At 37.0% G+C, this 22,684-nt stretch overlaps 1 protein-coding gene across 8 annotated transcripts in view; it reads right to left on the bottom strand.

Annotated features, from left to right (window-relative positions):
* Positions 1 to 22,684, bottom strand: part of JAKMIP1 (janus kinase and microtubule interacting protein 1) — a 244,905-nt gene that overhangs the window by 179,476 nt on the left and 42,745 nt on the right. For all 8 annotated transcript variants that reach the window (XM_050337666.1, XM_050337665.1, XM_050337671.1 and 5 more), the window contains exon 2: positions 9,046 to 9,234. The gene's annotated coding sequence lies outside the window, so the exon portion shown is untranslated. The remainder of the gene's footprint in view (positions 1 to 9,045; positions 9,235 to 22,684) is intronic.

The raw sequence follows: 22,684 nt of genomic DNA, 5'->3' as shown, positions 1-22,684 counted from the left end.
CTACCAAGGGGCAGCTCAACTTTGACCCATCTCATTAAAATCAGGACTCTTAGCCAAAATGAAGATATCAGCCTATTCCAGTAATACAGGAAGATTGGTAAAAGAACATGCCTTATTTTTTCCGAAGTTCCCATTGTGCTCTACTTTTACAGCCAAATTCCTTAATTCCTGAATTGGTAGTGCTTTTGCTTAAATCTTGAAGAGCCACAGAATCCCCCCCAAAATGCGTACCTGTGTTCAGGAATTTAGGACATCAACCGTATGTTTGATTACTGTATCAAGGACTTCTGCTCAACTTCAATGTTCTTAAAGTAAGACACCCCACATTCAAATCTACTTTCAAATGTAGCTGGATGATAACAATAATTATCACTAGTTTATGAGCAACACATAGGCTAAAGCTTTTGGTTATGAGAAATTAAGCTTATGAGAAGTAGAAAGAGTTTGCAACTGCTTTTGTCAGGAATCATTAAATTTAGTGTTCCACAAAGCTGCAATTCCTTTGGAAGACCTGTCAACTTTCTCACAACAATGCTCCGACAATCAGCCAGCTAACACTGGTATTTCAAGGGCTGCTATTTGAGTGAATGTTCATTGCAGCAAAGAGTTTAATTCACTCTGGCTGATAGAACTGCATCACCTGGAATAAAATATTTAAACCGGGTGTTTCAGCCAGACAGTAGCCTCTTTGCTCTCTCAACTTTCTAAATTCTGAAAGGGAGCAGAGCAGCAGCTTAAAACGACAGGCAGTAAAAAGCACAGCTAGATACTAACACAGCAAGAGCCTGGAGACAAACTTTCGTTTCTCTCCCTGGTTAAACAGGACAGAGACAAGCATGACAAAGCAGAAGAAAAGCACAGAAGATAAACTTTGTGATCTAAAGGCTCCCTTTGTGTAACCATCTTCCCATATTCACAAACAGAAAATGCTTCACCACCGTGAGAAGACTACCAATAAAATACCCTTTTGACAATTGCCAGCAAATTTGATTCAAACCGTTCCAGACTTGTTGGAAATGGTGTTGGTAAATCGGCCACCAGAAGTAGAAATGTGCTTTCTGAAGATGCTTAGAGTTGAATGTGATGGCCATGAAGGCTTGTAGAAAATATATTCATCCAGATACATGTATCAACATCATAATTTTAAGGATTGCATCCCTCAGAATGTTAAAAAACAATGACACATTCAGTCACAGTTCAGCTTAAAAAGAAAGAGGCAACTAGATATAAATATAAACCTCCGGAATTACTCTGTGACACACCACTATAGACTGTGAGACTGCCTACTGTCCAGATTAGACTGTCCAAAAGTATTTTGAAGTAAAGAAATGAAATTAATTCACACAAATATATATATATATATACACGTGTGTGTATATATATATATATATATACAGAAATAAAGTTTCCTAAATTTGAAAGAGTGTTGGACAGAACAGAGATTACTTGCACATGCAACTTGGAGCTCGCTAGTATGCAAGTTGCACATGTAACTTCAGGGGATTATGCAATTATGGGGCACAGTACTGCTAGCAGTGTATCCTAAACTGTTGAATGCTGTCATAGTCCGGCTGGTTTGGACATTTAGGGTAATAAAAAAGTGATTTATTGTTCACTCTTAAGAAAACATCCTTATCTCTCTTCACATATATAATATCTTTCCTTCATTAAGAAATCAAGATTTCATTTCACCATACTGCTTCAGAGAGCACACCATGAAGATGGTGCAATGTTTTACACAAGGTGAGGCCAAGACATGTCACCTAAAGCTTCCAGAAGTCCCAGTGCTTGAATGAAAGATGTTTATGCTTCGTTGCTTATGAACACAACCTCCTTCTTCCCATGGTGCCTGCAAAGAAGGTTTTTTTCTGCAAGGTCTAAATGGTTCTGTAAATCATCTCTGACCATGGACAAAAATCTTTATTCAAGTTGCATTATCATGTAAATTGGACACAGAAGCAATCCTAATTTTGCACCTAATTGTGTAAAAATATGTTCATATTCATGTAATTTCTGCTATGAATTGATCTTAGTGTTTAGTTCTGTTCTTCTTCCCACTTCATCCCCTAAAAGAGGTGGCAGAGGGAAGTTAGGGTACTGGCAGTGACTTTACAGGCACACTTAGTCTGAAGACTCAGTGGAAAAATAAGGAAATAGGTATTGCCAAAAGAACTATTCTTTCTAAATCACACACCATCTCCCTAAACTTTAGATGAAACTGTGAATAAGATTCTGCTTTAAGGTATGGCACTAACACTGTAGTTTTTTACCTCTTACATAGCAAAGCTATACTATCAAAACGTTAACTATTTGTTTCCAAAATAGGGAAGAAAAAAAAAAAAAAAAAGAGGTGTTGTGGGTGGTGGATGGAGCATACACTGGGGAATGGACTACCAGAATGGAGTCTGTTTAGGAAGGCTCTAGTAAAGGAAGAAAGAGAACTAATTTTTCTCAGTGATGCAGCCCACTTGTTATCACTAACTTAAGTGAGAGTCCTGTCTTCTCTTTTATCTGCTCTTTCCCCACAACTACCAGCTCTCAAATATAGAAGAAAGGAAAGAAAGAGGAGTGTATATCAGAAAAGGAAGAAGAAAAATGTATGAGTAAGATGAAAGCTTAAAGTTACATATAAATCAAGACTTAGTTGTTACCTGCATACACTGCTTTTGTACCAGAAAGGGGAAATACTGAAATGCTGCCTGTTTCAGGGAACAATGTAAAAACTGGGAGCTCTTAAGTGTTCATTCCCCTCCCCAGGAATATCAATTCAAATGGCTATTCTCTAAAACATATACTAATTATTTTTTTTTTAGCAGTAGAAATCTAGAAACATCAAGTTACAAAGATCTTCACTAACACTTCCCAAATTTTGTAAGGAATTAAGCATAGGAAATTACTAGATGTTTCCTTTGAGATATGCAGGTCTTCAACAGTAAATAGCTAGGTTATGTGTTTCCTCTCACTGTGCACTTTTAAATCTTGCATTGGTTGCTGCAAGTTAATTGAAATGCCCAAGTACTCTCTTTCTTCTATTACAAAATCTCTTTTTTTTTCCTTGGGTTGTAATAACATCCAGCATACCTGGAAAATGCTTTCCACCAGCCTCTTTCCTGCTCCCCCCTGGTTCATTGAAACTTATTAACGTGAAAAAAACCCCAAACATTCATAATCTTCTTACATCACTAAGTGTAAGGCAAGGGAACTACAAAATTATGCTTGTGCAGGAAATTGTTACAACTGCACTCTTGCAAGCAGTTTAACACAAGTTGTTTTACTTGAGAAAGATGGGAAGTCAGCTTTCCACAGTTTCCTGAAAAGCACATAAATATTAAACCACCACAGTTGAACAGATGGAAAAAAGTGCAACTGATCCCAAAGGCAAAACAATACCAGGTTCACTCTCAGAATTTACTTTAATCCTCTTGCATCCCTTTCCACCTCTTGTCTGAAAAAAACAGAAGGCAATAGAGTATTTCCTCAATACCGTATTTCCTCAATACAGAAATGCAAGCTCTTCAATGAAGCAATAGAAATGCTTCTGCCACAGATCGAAGACTTGTCATTTACATCACTGTATATTCCCTCACCTGGTTCCCCTTTGCATTTCTTATTTAAGTTTCACATAAGGCAACCAGAATTTATCACCCCACCCCTAAACTTTTGCTTTGGTTTTTCATAGCAAGTAGTGCACAGGCTAACTGGGTTGTCGTGGCAAAGACGCTTATCAAGCCTGCACAGCACTCTGTTCAGGGGCTGCCAACTAATCAAATCCAAACTTTTTTACTATTCAAATAATTTAATTATCTCTTATCCCGTCCACTCCTCAACATTTTCCATCCTGGTCATCTTCAGGACTATACACAGATTTGCATCCCTGATGGTCCTGACTTCAGAGGAAGGACCAAACCCCATCACTGTGTCTACATAGGAATGCCTCTCAGACTCACTAGTCTGTCACACTCTTTAACAAACTTTAGTTGTCAGCTCCTCTTATACCCCTTTCATAAGACATAAATAGACACAATTCATTCTGGATCATAAACCACTACTGGCCCCAAGACAGGGTACTGTAATCATATAATCATGTAATTGTTAAGATTAAAGAAGACTTTAAAGTCCAACCAGCAACCCAGCATCACCATGATCAACACTAAACTATGTCCCCAAGTGCCACATCCACATTTTTTTTGAACACTCCCAGGGACAGTGATTCCACCATTTTCCTGAGCAGCCTGTTTCTATGTTGAACCCTTTCAGTGAAGAAATATTTCCTAATATCCAGTTTATAACTCTCCTAGTGCAACTTGAGGCCATTTTCTCTGGTCCTGTCACTTGTTATCTGGAAGGAGAGGCAAACACCCACCTCACTACAATCTCCTTTCAGGTAGTTGTGGAGAGTTCCTCACCCTGATCTCCAATCTAAACACACCCAGCTCCCTCAGCCCCTCCACATAAAACTTGTGTTCCAGACCCTTCTGAAGCTTTGTTGGCCTTCCTGGACTTGCTCCAGGATCTCAGTGCCTTTCTTGCAGTGAGAGGCTCAAAGCTGACTGCAGTACTCAAGGTGCAGCTTCCCCAGTGCCCAGTACAGGAGGACAATCACTGCCCTGGTCCTCCTGGCCACACTATTTCTGATACAAGCCAGGATGCCACTGGCCTTCTTGACCACCTGGGCACTCTGCTGGTTGACATTCAGCCACTGTCAAACAGCACTCCCAGATCCTTTCCCACTGGGTCACTTTCCAGCCTCTCACCCCCAAGCTTGTAGTGCTGCACAAAGATGTTGAGACCAAAGGGCAGGACGCAGTACTTCGCCTTGTTGACTCAGAAAATTGGCCTTGGTCCATCAATCCAGCCTGTCCAGATCCCTGTGCAGAGCCTTCCTGCCCTCCAGCAGATCAACACTCCCACACAGCTTAGTGTTATCTGTCAACTGACAGAGGGTCTCCACATCCAGGTCATTGATAGAGATACTAAATAGGATACTAATCCCCCAGTACTGAGCCCTGGGGGACACCACTGGTGACCAGCACTGGCTGGATTTGCCTCCATTCACCACCACTCTCTGGGCCTGGACATCTGAGCGTTTTTACCCTGCAAACAGTGCACTTGTCCAAGCCATGAGCAGTCAGTTTCTCCAGGAGAATGCTGTGGGAAGCAGTGTCAAATACTTTACTGAAGTCCAGGTAGAGGCATTCACAGCCTTACCCTCATCCACTAAGTGGTCACCCTGTCTTAGAAGGAGATCAGGTTGGTCAAGCAGGAACCCGTGCTGGCTGGGTTTGGTCCCTTGGTTGTCCTAATGATAAATGTGTAATAAATTTCAGTACACGGTAAAACTTCTGGTTTTAATAATGTGGTGGTTTTTCCATTAAATGCTTAATGTATCTTTCTTTCATTTGGATACAATCTCTAAAATAATTCAGGTAAAGAGGATCACAGAGATTCAATCGATGAAATGCAGACTTCGCAGCTGAAAAAAAATTATTCTTCAAGACCAAAATACTAGAAAGTAAGAACAGAACCTAGAAGACTACCTGAAAAATGCTACCATCTATTATCCTGTGCTAATACTGTATTTTGAGATTAATATCATCTCTGATAAGCAATTTTTCAGCACAAATCAGAACTCTTTTGGTTGATTCTGCACTCATGAAGTATATTTATGCTACTCCACCCTATATTCACCGAAACAAGTTTTTTTATCTTCATTGTGGTGGGTTGTATTTGTTAACTAGCATTGCTAAGCTGATGCTCTTTTATTCAATTCAGTTTCTATACTCACATGTGTGGTCCAATGAGATGTTCATTTTTCGCCATATTTTGCTGACCTCATTTCTGTTTCCTGCTATAACCAACACACATGAAAGCTACTAATACATTTTTCAAAAGGAAATGTTAATAAATGTGATTCTACTGCTTTTCAAACAAACTTTAGGTGGACTTTCTGGTTTTTGTTAAAGTTTATTTTCTGACACAAACACAGATCACAGTCCACACTAAATAAAAACTGAACTCAGTTGAGAAATGGAACTGTTTTCAGCATGTAATATTTTTCAGGCACACTGACTCCAAATTTTAAGTAAAATATGAGGTGTGCAAAAAAGATGACACAAGGTAGAGAAAGACAGTCTGTCTCCACGAATTAAACAAAAGCCTGATAGAAAGAAGTTTCCTCAAAGCAACACATTATGCCACCTTAGAGTACTTGATTGCAGAACTGCAGCACTGAGTTACTGAGCAAGAACATGAAATTGATTGTTATTGTCCAAGCTCCTTACGATATGGCAACACATAATGGCACATCTTAAAATACAGTTTCACATAAGACTACTTGTAGTACAAAGATCCTCATACTGAATATACGTTAGTACAAATATAATATGAGCATATATGCACATGATGGGTTTCCTTCAGAAAGGATAAGCTGCAGGTGTTAAGCTAATTTAGTATCCTTCAAAATTACTCTCCTGGAAATCAACATTTAGCCAATGCTATGCATAAAACAGGCCTCCCCACACACACATATATTGCTATAATCAAATCACATTATCAAATCTATTTAATATTCATAACACATTCAGAACTATTGATATTAAAAATTAATTGAAGAGCTGAGAAAAACAAACAAAAAAGCTAGACAGACAACCATAACCATGAGAGAGCCTATTTATCAAGAAAAAGATACCAAAAATCAGATATCCTAAGGAATTGCCAGAACTGTCAACTTCATGGCCTCTCACTACTGTTTACTGAATGCAAACCACAGAGGCTATAGTTTTCTCATGGTTCATACCTTCTTTTTCCATTTATACTCATTTATGAATATACAAGGAGCTTCATAAAAGGCTGAAGATCTGTTATGCTTAATACTGGACAACAAGTTTTATATATTTGAGAGACCTTTCCAAGTTGTCCGAAAAGTTTGCTTACTTTTCTTTTTAAGAACTCTTGGAAACACTCAACACATAGAGGATTAGTTTTAGATGACTAAGTGAAATGTTACCTATCTTATCTCAACACGACCATTACCAGCCACTTATCTAATGGCAAAACATGTGTGGGAATTCTGCCAGCAGCTGTACAGCTATCAGCTACCCAAATGTATTACCTTCTTATATTTGCAAGTAAGAAAAACTATTCAGACACAAACATGTTATAGCACTTGTTTTCTGTGTTTGGACAATAATGGATCTGTTATAACGTGGCAGTGAACATAAGTAACATTTGTACAGACGATTAGTCAGTACAGATGGATTGTTCAAAGGATGTTAAGAAAAAAATGGAAACATGAGAATAATACTAAAGTATATCAATTCTATCAATTCGAAGAAAGGGGGAAAATACCAATTTTTGATAGATTTCATGATCAGTCAGCAAAAGAAAGAAAGAGCCATTTTAAAAAATGTGCCTGGCCCTATTTTAGGACCAAGCATGCTACAGCAATGCTAAATTTCCACAGAAGCAGCCAGTCATTCTCTAAAGAAAAGTGCCAGCACACAGCTGCATGATGTAGCAGCACTGTTCCTGCACGAATGCCTGGGAGAACACCGTTCTGAGGAGACAGGTTGGAGAGATCAGAAATAGTCTAGCCAAATAAAAAGACATTGACATGCAAGAAATATGACTAATCAAATGAGGCAAATAGGGGCGAGACATGTAGGGGTTTTTTTCTGTGGCAGTGGGCAAATGTATATAAGCTATCCAGAGGATGAAAACCCAAGTACTAGGAAGCTTCCTTATAGGTAATTTGCACAAGATAAAATCATTTTACAAAATGCATTAGCAGTTGAAGACTCTCTCTGTTTGGAAATTTTCATTTTCATTAAGCAGAGTCAGCTAAATAAAATATGTTTAAATCAATTTTTTAATCTATGTTCAACTGTTTGGATATACAGGATAAACAGTCTAAATGACAACAGGAGGAAAATAACCTTTAAATGGCATTCCTTTGAAATTTAAAAATCAAAATGCATTCACCTTCACAGAAAGCTAATATAATATTCATCAGATGGGTTTAGAGTTCAGTATTTTAATTCTTTTCAAAATCAGCATCATCTGCTTTCTGTTATTATTACTTAGATATGGAGATAATTTTTTAGATACAGACAGTTATGACTGAAGTTTCTCATTCTTTTTGCATTACAGTTTTCTGGCAAACCTCAACCATATTCTTGATATCTTTCTTGATATAAATATAATTTCTAGGGACTCATTGCAGCATTTTGCTGCAGAAACAACAGTTATAGAGAGTGGGGGTTGCCTATTTCCTAATATTTCTAATCCTAGTAACTCTGTCACACTGCAGTTCCACTGCAGGACTGCCACAAGATGAAAAACCCCAAAATTAGCTCACCACATTAAACTGTTATCCTTACCATACTTCTCTAATAGGAGGAATTGGATAATTTCCCCCTATAGTAGATGATCCTTGAAGCAAACAAAATATTGTGGTGAGTTTTATGCGTGGCATATATAGTTGCCTGCTGCATACCCAGACATATGCATATTATAAGCACGTATAAGTCAACAGAAAGTTGGGAAAGTCTGTCAAAGGATCTTAGCATCTGACTGAGACCAAATCAATTAAAGTCTTTCCTCTTTCTTATGGTGACAGATATAGCTGAAGTAAAACAGTGGCCAAGTTAGCAAGCATATGATAAACATAAGACACTAAGCACCCTTCTGTACTGCACACTTTAGATGCCATGGGTAGTGGTGGTGAGGAAATGACTTACAAAATTTATTTTTTAAAAAATCACAAGTAAAAAATGTTCATAATATCAAGAAATCTGTTCAGTGAATCCAGAAAGCCTCTATGTAAAGAGAATAAAAGCACCACAAGCAAAGATAAAAGCTTCACATAGATTCACTTTATTTCACTGCCTACAAAATCTGGTTGGGTTTAAAGTCTTTCCCAGTACAAACAAGAACTTCAAACTTGAAGCTTCAAATTATATTGTCTCTAACAAACTGATAACATTATATCTGTATTGCAGATTTGTTCTCTTCCTACCCACCCAACACGCTGGCAATGCACAGTACCTTTCTCTTTTCCACAGGTTCCTGAGGCAGTTGTGTTCAATTTTAACATAAAGAGGTGAAGACTGAGCAGCAGCAGTAGCTGAGTCACTAGATATGTTTGTTCTTTCCACACTGCAACTCCTACTCCTCTTGGCACGTTCTCTTCTTCATCAGCAAGGAGGGATTCCTGAGCAATATTGGTGACATCATCTGTTAAACCAAACAAAAAGAAATTTTAACACAAATCAGATTTGATTGACAGCTCTGATGGTAGCAATGCAATGGGAAAATATTTACACAGGGTAAAAAAATGAAGCAGAATAAGATATTGCAGAAATTACAAGTGTGGCATCTTATTTCCAAAATACATGTGTAATTATGTGGCCATCTAGCAAATGTGGCCTTTTCTAGATGGTCTTCAATGAAAGTAGAATGAAAGCTGCTAAGCTACTTGGTAGTTAGACCAGGTCGATCCAGACTATTAACTCAGCAGAGTTAGCACTGAGTTTGAATTTCATTTCAACACAAGCTACTGGGTTTTGGACTACAGGCCTAAATTATCATGGAGGCCACCTAAAAATTGTCATGTACAGACTGGCCATTGACATAAATCTTTATAAGTACCAAAAATATACCAATATGAGGAAGTTATCATGCGTCCTTTGAAAAGAGGTAAAGACTGAATTTCCAAAAACCTGAATTCTATTTTGTATAGCAAAGGCAATGTTCACAATTTCCTCTCTGAAAACAATTGAAAGAGATGTATAAAGCCTTAATACTGTTTGGCTTCACATTTCTTTATGTTATTTCAACATATTTTGATCACAAGGGGAAACAACAGAAGAATTCAAATTTTTGTTGATGTTTACTACATATTAGTTTGGATTAATATTTCCCGTGCACAGAAAAATCTATTTACAGAGATAAAATTATCATTATGGAGATATCTTTGCGGAAAATAGCACTCTGAAAGCTTAACGACTGGAAGAAAGTCAAGTTCCTTAATGAGAATCATCTACCTCAGTTTTCCTAAACACCTTTAACAGCATTTTTATTTATGCTGTGGAGTACAGAAAAGAAAGTAAAGTCTCCTCAGTAATATCTCTTCTCATGGTATGCCCTTTATGTTAAAGATTGAGGACAAGTGAATTGAACAAGTCAAACAGATTTCAGCAATGTCTTAAGCAGACACAGCCATGCAGGGTCTCCAAAGCAGAGGGCTGGCAGATAGGACACAGAACAGGTCAAACTCCTTGCCTTTCAGGCAGGAGAGCTGGAAGCCAGACAGAATACCCCATCTGAACTGCAATGAAACATGATGGATGTGTCCACTACCATGTCCACTTTTCAAGTCTTCACAAACAGCTGCACTTCACATAAAATACCTCAGGATTCCATCCAATGATACCAGTCCCAAAAACATAACTCCTAAACAATTTCCTTTGCTGGGAAATATTGTACTTATCTCTAGGGGTTTGTTTAAGGTTACCAAGTAGATTCTGTTGTTAGTGGATTAAAAACTAATTCCTTGGGGAATAATTTATCAGCTTTTTTGTTCAATAAAGACTGTCATCTAGGTAGCATTTAATGGAGAAAGAAAGGAAATCTGCATACTCATTTCCTTAGGGCCAAATTCACTGCTGTGAGAGAATACTTTTGAAGAGGATGAAAGTACAGCTGGGGCCAGATCATGGCAGAAGATCAAAGTGCTGAAAGAGCTTAGTCAGCATATTTAAGTAGCACAGAACATTGGAAAGAGGAATTCGATTTATTTCTGTAGTAACAAACCTCCTCAGGCAGAGACAGAGGCCAAGAACCTCTATTTTTTAATTACGTCAGATATGTCTCACTTCATCCTATCTTCATCATCCTTTTTGAGTTACCCTGTTCTTAAATATTCCAATATTGCTGTTCCACATAAAAAAACTTTTTTTGCTTCCTTTTGGTTTTCAGTTAGCAATCTGAATACATTTGAACAAAAGGGAAAGAGAAGGTTTTCCCATATTAACATGTAATGTAGAAATACCTAAGAGAAAGCAAGAATTTTCTTGTCAAAGAAAAGACAGCAATCAGGCCAGTAAGATGACAAGAAAACAGACCCATACCCACAAGTCTCAAAAGAAAAAAAAAAGAAAACCACAAATACAGATTCCAAAGTTATCCAGATAATATGTCTACCTTGAAAAATGCACTTATCTTTTAGCAGATATATTCATTCTGCGATACCGTTTCTTCTAAAGGGGAATTTATTAGATTCTAGAAAGCTCATTGTTAAGATTAATGGTTGTATTTAAATTCTTTAGTAAATTTGGAAATAAAAATATCTTAATAATGTTATTGGCTAGGTGGCCTTGCTATATAAAGAGAACAGTGTTTACAAAAGTTTTGAGAGAAGGATGAAACACAGATCTAGAATCCACATAAATTACAGTAATAATAACATATTAAAAAAATATATTGATGTGACAGTACCTACTTTTGAAAGTGGATGTTTCAATAGCATAGCATACCAGTGAGATTAAAAAAGAAGACTAATTGGCAATAAGTCTTGCAAAAACTACAGCAAATTTGAAACATTTAATTATGCTAGTCACTACAAGTTGTTAGAGTGCTATTCACAATGAATTACCAGCAACCACTGGAAACTTAAAACCCAATAATCCTTCAGTAATCTTCCTATAGCTTCTTAAACGATATGTTAATACAAAAAAACCTTAAAATAATTGGATACTTAATTTCTCACTTCTAGTAAGTGCTAAGATAAACCCATTTCTAATGGTGGAGGAAAAGGATAAAGGGAAGCTATTACTGTGAGCATGGATCTGTTAATCTGCAAACAGAGTATAAACTATAGTTGCTGAAATTCATTCAGAACTCAAAATATACAGTGCACATGAAAAGCTCCTCAAAGAACCAATACTATGATAAAAATAATTTCAGAGATGAGCTATGTTTGATAAATTCCTAATTTTACTCAACACAATAAAGTCACCAACATGTTCATATCCTGTAGTTATGGCAGTGCATGCTAAATAAAGTAAGTTGATCCACTTATGTTCTTTATTATATAATAGCTCTCTAGACAAAAGTTCAGTGTTATAAAATGAAAGGGTTTTTTCTGTTTACGTGGCCATGACTCGCAAGATTTGTCAACACTCCCCAAATAGTTAGGAAAGGCCAGAAAGGATTCAAGATTGTTTGTTCAGGTTCTTTAATCACAAACTGTAATACACAGAATCTTTGGTGAAAATTCTGTTTCTCACACATTACTCCATCATGTCAGGTAGCACCGTATCTTGAGAGCAACATAAGCTTAAAGGTAAGATAGTGAACACTGATGCCAGCCTCCAGCCTTTCCTTGGCATTCCCAGAATAGGCAAAGCACTCAGATTTTCAGAGATTTTAGTCATATCTGTTCATATGGGACATTTTAGTCCATTTTAACTCTTAAACATTGAGTGTATTATTGCAGAAGATTTAAAAAATAACTCCTAAGGTGGACAGATATTTTAGATTTCTTGTTGGAAAGTAGAACAGCTGAGGACAATTTCTCTGACAATTGGGGTAATGTTGCAGACAGTCCATATATGCAGGGTCTGTGGACTATAAGGGGTGGAGATCTCAAAAAATACTTTTTTCTGCAGAAGAGAGGTACTAACCCTTCCTTCTGTCCTCCACACCACAAATAGGAAGAGGCTGGGTTTAACCATGATCTTCAGAGCAGGAAAAATAAGATAAACAGCAAGTGCATCCTTACCATGTGGTAACAGCAAAGCAGTTTCCCTGAATATTTTGGAAGCCCTCCCTATATCCTGGCACAGCTGATCCACATTTTGAAGACCTTTTGGAAACAAGGTTTTTGGTTTTAAAATGACTAAGTATAAAACAAGATACACAGTGATAAGAGTGGCAAAATCTTTGGGAAAACAGTGCTGAACACATCTGTGAATTCTATGCAGTAGTTGCTAGGAATTTCACTTGGCAAATGCTTTGTAACAGGACTGTGTGCATTACCATTGGCTTTTTGTCAGAAGTTGTTCCAATCGACAGCTAGAGAAGGGAGGGAAGGGGTTCCTTCTTACCACCAAATGTTCAAGGATTAAAAAAGCATATTTCTTTCCAAAAAAACTATGAAATTTTACTACAGTGTCTTGTTTTCCACTCTAAAGCTTTATGTCCATAATATTAATTTGATTTATGACTTTGCAGTAAGATATCTATTTGTCAGGCATACACATGACATACAAGAAGGCTGCATCTTCCCATTGTTCCCTCCAGTCTTTGGTATTTGCTTCGGTACCAGATTCCCTGGGATTCCCAGTAGAGCACAGAATTTATTTACACATAAATAGCTGTGGCACAGTCTCATGAATGTGACTTAACATGTCAGCAGCCAGAACATGTCAGCAACAAACACTTGTGCCCAATATACATGACTTGCTCTTTCCTTTGCCCATTCGATCTCTGCCTAATACACAGCATTACAACCAGAAATGTTCTGTCTTGTGCAGTGACTGAACCAAAAGCAGACTGGGGGGAAAAAAAAAAACCTGAGGTATTTAAAGGGATCCCCTGAAAGCAAAGAAAATCTAAATGGACGTTTCAGTGCGAATGGGTCATGGCCCAAGGTAGAAATAGGACAGATCATGCCACAGAGTCAACCTCTTTCAACACAAGACTTGTGTCAAAGAGGCAAATACTGTGGCATGACCTTTATAGACCACTCTACATATTCTCAGCAACATACACTTTGCAAAATGCATAACCACTATCTCCATCCTTTACACAGTGAACAAACTTAGAGAGGGCAGATCTTCAGAAACTTTTTGTTACTTCTTATTTTCAGTATCAACTTTGAAGTTGATACAGCAGAAATCAAAGACAGGATGAGCAGGAAGTTCCTACAAATACTCTTTTGATGACTACCAGGAATCCTGATGGAAACTTTTCTTCTCTCTTAGTTTTATTGCAAAATAACTCTTTGGTGGACAAAACACGGAACTTTTATTTGGATACTGGAAACAATGACAGATATAAAAGTAATCATTCACTTTCCAGCCTCTGTATTACAGCTTTCTGTTTTGGAATCCCCATAATAAGTCATTCTTTAGGATCATTTCAACTTCTGTCAGCAATGGTGGATTACCAAAAGTAGGTCAACAGTTCAAATTTGTTTCTGAGTTGTTCTTTTTGCCTTACTGTAGATTATTATGCCACAATTCCCAGATGGAGGGCTACAAATGACTGGTAGGCAGTGCATGATGAAACAGTGCTTTCATAGGAATTGATATCATTCCTGCCACCTTGCTGTTTTAATTGGATTGTCAATGCAAACACAAATCTTCCTATTCTTTCTCTTTTTTTCTAAAGTAGGAAGCAATAGGAATTCTTGAGTGTGTGCTTCGGAAGACTTTGAGGTGACTTGCTTGTACAGTGGATTTAACACCATAAAACACATTGGAAAATATGTTAATTACAGTATTTAATAGATTTTACATGACAACTGTGGTGTGCAGTGGAGGACATAGTTGCTTTTGTGTGCAAACTAGGCAAATCTAAATTCTCTGTGTTACATAGTGCTTATGTGTAATAAAGTTATACAAAAACTTTCCCAATAATTAAGATGACTGGGATGAAGTAGTAATTGGGTGAGGGAGAGCTATCCATGTGAAATTATGTCCTTTAAGACTACTATAATTAACTAATAAAATTATGAATTACATTCTGTATTCATTAAATATCATGCACATTGAAGCTTTTAAAAAACAGATGCAATGAGTTTTCAGTGAGTATGGCCAGTGACTTCACAGCCTCACTCACACTAAGAACCAGGTTTTTTATACATTTAAAAAGAAAAAAAATCACTCAACATATGTTTTCCCCAACACAGATTTCCTTGCTGAAGGTTGAGAGTGACACCACTGGTGACAAAGTTTGTGGACTCTTTTTGTTCCTAAGTCTGTCAAAGGAGCCAACCTACTTCCTGGAGGCTTTTCTGTCTGAGACCCCTTCTCTCACATCAAATAAACTCCTAGATAGGTTCCATAAAGGTAAGAGATCTTAGGCTGCTCAGACCTTACAAAAATAGACTATCCTTTTAAGTGTATAAAGGTAATGTTGATGTCACCCCAGGATTTATATAAATGCAAGAAATGGGAACATCAAGGTTTCTAGAATCATCCATAATACATCATCTCAGCAAAGTATAAAATTGGGGGGTCTAGTAATTCAGTAGGACCAGTGTTGAATGCATTAAGAAACTTGCAAGAATATTCTTCTCTTTATACAGTCTTAAACACAAGTGAGTTTTAAGGACTTGTAAGAACAAATTAATGCCCTTCAACACCCTCCCTCCCAGGAGAATTTCCAGCCACGCTCAGGCTTCAAAAACAGTTCTACACAACTCTCATTCCTTGGTTTGATGCCCCTTGTTCTGTCTTCCTGGTGCTACACCAGTAGGGAGTTCAGCCCACACAGACTGTATGGGGTCCCCATTTGAATGAGACAAGAATGAAGGGAGATGTTGTGCCACTGCTCTGTATTGGCAGTGCTTGCCTTCCACATCATTTTCAAGCTGCTGAGTACTATTTTTTGTGCCCTGGACTTACCCAGCAATCAAAGTTATTTTGTCCCTCTCTTACATAGCTTAGTCAAAGATATAGGCTGGAGCAATGAAGATTTACAAGACCATTTTTCTTCCCTACTCCCACACACAGTGTTCAGTGCTGCCTTATCAAAGTGACTGAGATTGCTGATGTAAGATCACCAATTAGACTGGTCCTCAAAAGAAATATGAACTTACTCATGGACTCACTCTCTTCCTCACCATTTCAGATACTAGAGATATTTCAGTTTTAAAGTCTGAACAAGAATTCTTCATGTATCTGTCACTGATAAGGCAATTACAGGCATTTGTATACCTGAAGTCATTTACACAATGGAAAAGCAAAGGTTTCAGCTTCCCAAAAGAACTACTTTTTCAATGGTCCTCCACAGTGCCTAGGTATTTATAAAACTTGACTCTAGTGCAAGATTTTTTGGCCTATTCAGGCCTTTTAGCTTCTCTCACATATTTTGCCTCAGCAGTTCATGTAGTATATAAATAGATATGACATTCATTTTACATTTATATGAGTAAAAGCAAATACATACAATGGCCCTCTAAAGAAACAACTGGATTCCGAAGTCTAAACTACCTGATGTCTGTTTCTTATACCTTAACTCTGAAAATCCTTTCCACAAAGGCTAGAATGTATTTATTTAATTTAATTTTTAATGATTAATTAAAAGGTAACAAATTTTCACATCAGTATTTGGTCTGAGTTTGAAAATTGCCAAATGTGGCCATTGCTACAAGTAATACAAGTAATAGTCTTCACTTTTAATTCCCTAATGTGCTTGTAAGAAATTTGCACTACATCACCAACACTGATAGTTCCTAGTATGTGCTTTATTTTTCAGAGGTTTTGACAAACTTGGCACAAAACTTTTCCTGAAGCTCTATGGCACTCCTTCCCTTTGTAAGAAAGATCCTTACAGCTACCAGAAATCTTAAAATATGTTTTTTAATAAGGGAAGATTTGAAAGTAGTAGATTTAAAATTTCAACCATAATGAAAGTCAAGTGCTATGCCAAGGATCTTTGCCAGTTGGAAGTTGGTATCGTGAAGAACTGGAAGAGTATAAGCTTTTGCTTTACAATGTTACAGAGATCTTGTAGGATGACACAGTATTTCCTTTAAACTTTTCCATTAATTTGAGACAAATTCCTGGCTTTAGGGGCTGCTCCTTTTATAAACCCTTGTAAGCCAATAATTCTTGGGAATGTTGTTTCAAAAAAAAACATAATAGTATATATTTGAAATAGTTAAAATATCTGTGAAGCTAAAATATATTCTGTCTGAACAGGGTCCATCAAGACGGGGTAGAGAAGATGTCAAAGACCCATTACAGAGACAGTCCACCATAATGCTACTATCTCTGTTTCTATATAGAATAGGATGGTCATTCCTAAGCACAGACATGTATGCAGACAAAAAGCCAGATCTACTCAAATTAAAAGTAACATTAAGTTATTTTATTTGATTTTTAAATTTCATCACTGGCTTTTCTTAATAGTCTTTTGGCTTTCTAAAATACAGTCCTCTTAATTTTGAATCAGTGTTGGAGGGTTAACCAGCATATACCCTGAAGTCAAGAAAGCCAAAGATAATGTTGTTCCATACCTCGTTTACAGACCAGTTATCAATCCTCTGTCACAGATCTCTCCTCTCTGTCCCTTACATATAACCCCATCTTCCTTTTTATTACTGACACACTATGCCAACCATAAGGCACATAAAGCACGATACAAAACTAATAATTTACTTCTAATCTGCAGTTTCACAGAACTCCTCATCCAAGAATAACCACGCAGGTCATTGCTAGTGCTCCTCTTTTACAGGCAGAGCATGTCAAGGGAAGAGGTTTACACAAGGTCACCCAGTGACTCAGCAACAAATTGTGAAAAGGACTCGGGGCAGCCGAATCATATGTGCTTGGTGTAACTGCAGCTCAGCCGTTAACCCTGCCTCGGCAGAAAACTGCACTTCCATACCCAAAGGCATCAATCAACTCTGTTAGGTACACACTGAACACCCTCACTGGTGTTAGGTTTGTAGCCTGTTATTAGTAAATGCTTCAGTTCTAACAGGAAAGTTAAAAATATCCACATTTTCTCAGGTGGAGAAAATGCTCATATATAGCAGCTATGAAGCACAGAATTCCTGTGTGCACAGTAAAGACTTCGTTATGATAATAAAAATTACACAAGCTTGCACAGTTGTAAATTCTGTGCTTCTCAGTGCTCTCTTGCAGATTTTGACACACACTTAATGTTTAATAAGTATCAGAATCCAGCTAGCCTATTATTCCACCTACTCATAAAAGGGATATTTTTCGGTTCACAGACAGCATGTTAAAGTGATTCACAGGAGGAGATGGTAAAACTTTCCTTCTCCCAGAAATGTAAGGAAGTTCAATTAAACAACGACAAGCGTAACAGCTTGAAACAGGCACTGTTTGATACAAAGACACCACTATCTTTCAGTAAAGACTTCATGCTAGTTTTACATGAACAAAGAGTTGCTTCCAATTAAAATCATAGTAATGGGTTATGGGAGAAAAAAAAAAATTCAATCCAAATGCTCTTCAGGTACTTGCCTTTATGGAAAATTACCCAGTGATAAAATTACATCCCTCTCCAGCCACTTCGCCAGGAGCATTGTAAGGGAGTGCTGTAGACATGCAGTAATATGTAAGAATGACGGTTGCTGAATTCTAGTTCTCTGTTAATTCCAGTCCAGTTATTTACCAAACTCAGTTCTTCAGATATCTTTACCATGAGTCTGATAATGCCACACTTCACAACATATATAATTTTGAAACTATTAGGGAAAATGTATCTACCACTCAAAAGGTGTTTGGGTAACCAGAGAAGCAGAGACAGTGGTATTTCTTAAAACAGGCAACCAATATATCTTGATAAGTGCAACTTATCTACCACAGATTATTCAGTCCCTAAGACTGAACACTACAAGCCCTCTTTCAGTTACTCTTATGTGCAGAAAGAGCAAAGGCTTTTGACATTTTTGGTCCTTCATTGTATTTAGTTCTTCAATTCAATAGCAGCACCAAAGCCACACCTCGCATGTATAAAGGAAAGCCTAAAACTATTTCACCAAAACTGCCAACTCAATATATGTTTCTTTTAATATACGATATTATATTCTCCCTCTGCCCCGTCCCCTCTCCCATTTTCACATTCTACAGAGAATAAACTCTCTCTTTTCCCATTGGAGACAAACACCTTATCACTTCTTTCTGCCACCCTTATCACATTACTATCCTCTATATGCCATGAGTACTAAATATCTTTTCTTCTACAGATGTTCTGGCTGATATACATCTAATAAAGTCAGAATAGGTCTTCTTAGCTCAATATAAGCTGGCCTTTGAAGGTGGCTTCTTGTATTTTAGACCTAATTAAAAGCTGCACGCCCAAGACCCTGTCTAACTCTCTGATTTTAGTCAGTAACAAACAGAAAGGTAGGAATTCACTCAGTTATATTTAACAGAGCTTTGCCTTTGCCATTATATCATGAAGTTTTGCTTCTAGCCTCCCTAGCAGGAGCTGAAAATACCAGCTGTGAAAATCTGAGTGTCCTAAAAATATGGCTGCCATGGCCTTCTCAAGATACACTGGAGACACTAATCTTAGTCCACTAAGTAAATTAAAAGTAGAAACACACTTCCCAAAGGCTGAGTCTGAAATCTCTTTCCCTTCCTCTCCTAACACGTTTCTATCCTATATATACATATAAATTTACATACACACAGTAACACATATGCTGTACACCAAAGCAGAATGCTCAAATGATGTAGCCAGAAATGGCTGCAGATTTTGGAGGGTAAGGTTATTCCTTGGACCTAATACTCTGGTCTCAGCTTCAGAAGCAGTGACCCCACCAAATCATTACATTGGTATAAGGTCAGGAGGAACTTGAGTTGGAATGTGCAATATCCCACTAAAACAGCCACATTCCATAGCAGTCACATGGGGAGGAGTCAGCCTGAAGGGCACTGTGCATACAACAGAAACCCTGGTAGGGTTTCACTCTACCTTCAGCATTTCAGGGATCTGTTCATACAAATGTGCAAAATATCCACCTTTCGGGACCAGATACAGACACAAACCTGCTTCTAACACTTCCACAAAGGAGTTCCTTGCAGTTCTCATTATCATGACATATGTTGAGCTTAAAATCCTTGCTGGCCTGTCTGTACTAACATAGCTCATCTTATTTTACTTTGCCAGCTCATAAACTTCAAGCTCAGTATCCTTAACTGCAGTTCAGTGCTATTCTCTCATTTCCACACCTGTGCAGAGTGAATCATCCCCTTTCTTTTGCTGTCCATTCTCTTATATGCATACCTTTTTAAAAATTTTTTAAGTGTTCTGTTCCCCTACTAAATTTGAAAAAAAAAAAAAAGGAGCAAGCCCAGTTCCCAGAGAAGTGTAAGTTTGCTTCAAACTTGTTTGCTCTACAACAAGCTAATTTTGAAATTAATATTCTAACATTATGTTCAGAAATATCAAGTCAAATTCTTTACAATACCAAAAACATTGAACCAAATAATTTTTATTTGGAAATCAGTTAAGATGGTTTATCTCAAATAAAATTATCTGCAATACTATCTATGACCGGATCTGTTTTCTTGACAGAGTTAAAAGAATTAATTTATTTTTCACTTTCTTTATTACACCACCTTTAATGAAAAACATAAAGTCACCATAGAAAACTTTGGTTGGAAGGGACCTGAAAGATGATCTGGGTCTAGCCCCCCCTGCATGGGCAGAGACCTTCAGACCAAGCTGCTCAAAAAACTTTATGCTGCATTAGTATCTATAACTTGAATGCTGAACAGAAATATTCTGAAAAATTCTTTGTCTGGTTTCAGATTTGTTTGCTGGGTTTTTTTCCCTTTGCTTTTCCCACATTAGATAAATCACTTGGCTTTATACCTCCCCTTTTTTACTGTGTATTTATATAAACACCTCCCAGTAAATAAAGTTTCAGATGAAATAGACTGCTGCTTGAGTCAGCAAAGATGCGCTAGAAAAAGAGAACTAACATATGCATGCTACTACATCAAAGTATCCATATTTATTAGGCATAATGGAACAGTAAAGTCAAGGAAAGTGCAACCATCAGCAGAAGTGCACATGTTGCTGATAAAATAGATTGAAGAAGGCATGTAAAAGCTGGCTTATACTTAGTCCTTATCTGCACAGCAATAATTTATATATTTATATATATATATATAAAATATACATATACACATCCAAAATGGAGGGTTTTACCAACATGGTAGTTCTTATACATTTTCTCTCTAAAACAGGAAACCATATCATTTTAATAACATGTCACTTAGAAGTCCTTTAAGGGGTTAAAATGGATAGATGTACACTTTGAACTTGCATCTCTGTTAAAAGGTAGGCTTATAGAGGACTAATGCTCTGGACATTACTATTTAGGTGGCAATGTCCTAATGACCACTCTCTGCTCCAATCAACTAAAAATCATGGTGTTGGGTTTTCTCTTTTTTCCTCAGTACAGCACAAAGGCTTTTAAGAAAGCTGTTCACTAGGTTGCATGTCTCCATCATAATTTAAGATCTAACAGACATTACAATTCTTCATTTCCACATGTATCACTTTAAGTAAACCTGCAGTAAATTTATTCTGTTATACAGCCAACATTCACCCCAGAAGCTCTTTTAAATCCTTGTGGGATTCCTCACAGTACTCCTCAACAAAGGCAATTTGTTTGCTGAAAGCACAGCAGCTGCTGTAAAACAAACAAAATTCAATTAAACTTTATACTGAAATATTGCTAAGTATGAAATGTCATTGTATTTCAAATTTGATGCGTTCAAAGCTAATTAATTTCAGACCACCGAATACTTAACAAAGAGGAAATTTTAAAAAAAATTAAAAATAACTTAAATAAGGTTTATTGCATACAATATGTGTGACTGAGTCATCTAATTGTCATCAATTTTTAAATACCAAGCCAAGCAGTAACATTTGGGGAAAAAATAAAATTTATCTATAAGATAATTGATATTTTTGGGTACTATTTCACACAGAGGATTACAGAAAGGAAATCATCACTTTATCCCATGAGATCCTCTGGCTGCTGTACTGCAATAGGATAAATTATCCCTTCCCTTTTGGTTTTGATGTTTTTAAAATATGACTTAGTACAGATACAAGCAAGTCATCACCATGTTTGCAGAGGGAAGCAAATGGTTTACTATTCTCCTATGCATACACTACTTGTCATTCTAAGCTCCAACTCAGTAATTGTGGAAATTCTAGTGCAGTCTGCTCTAATTAAAAGGGCTGGAGGCATGGAATAAAAGGAAAACCTCTTAAACCACTTCTTGGGAATGTGTTATTACCTGAAGAATATCTCCAGTTATTCTTGTTAAGGAACAGATTTACTTAAAAAAATTCTAAGTAATATTTACATGATCCAAATAAAAACTGTTAAAATTGAGAAAATTGATGATTGACCATTTAGAACTGAGGTCATCATTCACAAGCAGCACCATAGATTTCTAAGATAGAAAACTACACTTAATGAATCCATAATATGAATGCACTGATCAACAGAAATACAGGTTAAAAGTTGATACATAATATTCTAATATAGCACAAAAACATATTTACATAACATACTACATTTATAGCCTTTTTAAAATTTTTTTTAATAATTGATGGTCTCCAAAATGAGGCCAGGATTAAAACAATATGAGCAAGTAATTTTTTTTTTACAACAAACATGAGCAGGTAAAATAACTTTTATTCAAGTCAGATCTTATCTAAACCACAAAAGCAGGATAACAAGTTATAAAACAGCTGGCTCCTGCTAATTACTATTTCTAGATTTATTGGATTCGGGCCTAATTAAGAAATTTAATTAAAGTCCAATCTACAGCACAGATGATAACTATATTAAGCACAGCAGCTTGCTGGCTTTGTTGGATCATTAGCGCCTCTTGGTGAACGTCAACTGCAGGGCACCACTCTCTGGGCAAACATCCCTCTGAGCCTC

Source organism: Myiozetetes cayanensis, unplaced genomic scaffold, assembly GCF_022539395.1.
Source record: "Myiozetetes cayanensis isolate MyiCay16 unplaced genomic scaffold, myiCay2020 scf7, whole genome shotgun sequence".
NCBI classification, from domain to species: Eukaryota; Metazoa; Chordata; class Aves; order Passeriformes; family Tyrannidae; genus Myiozetetes; species Myiozetetes cayanensis.
This window is presented reverse-complemented; position numbering and strand designations above follow the sequence as displayed.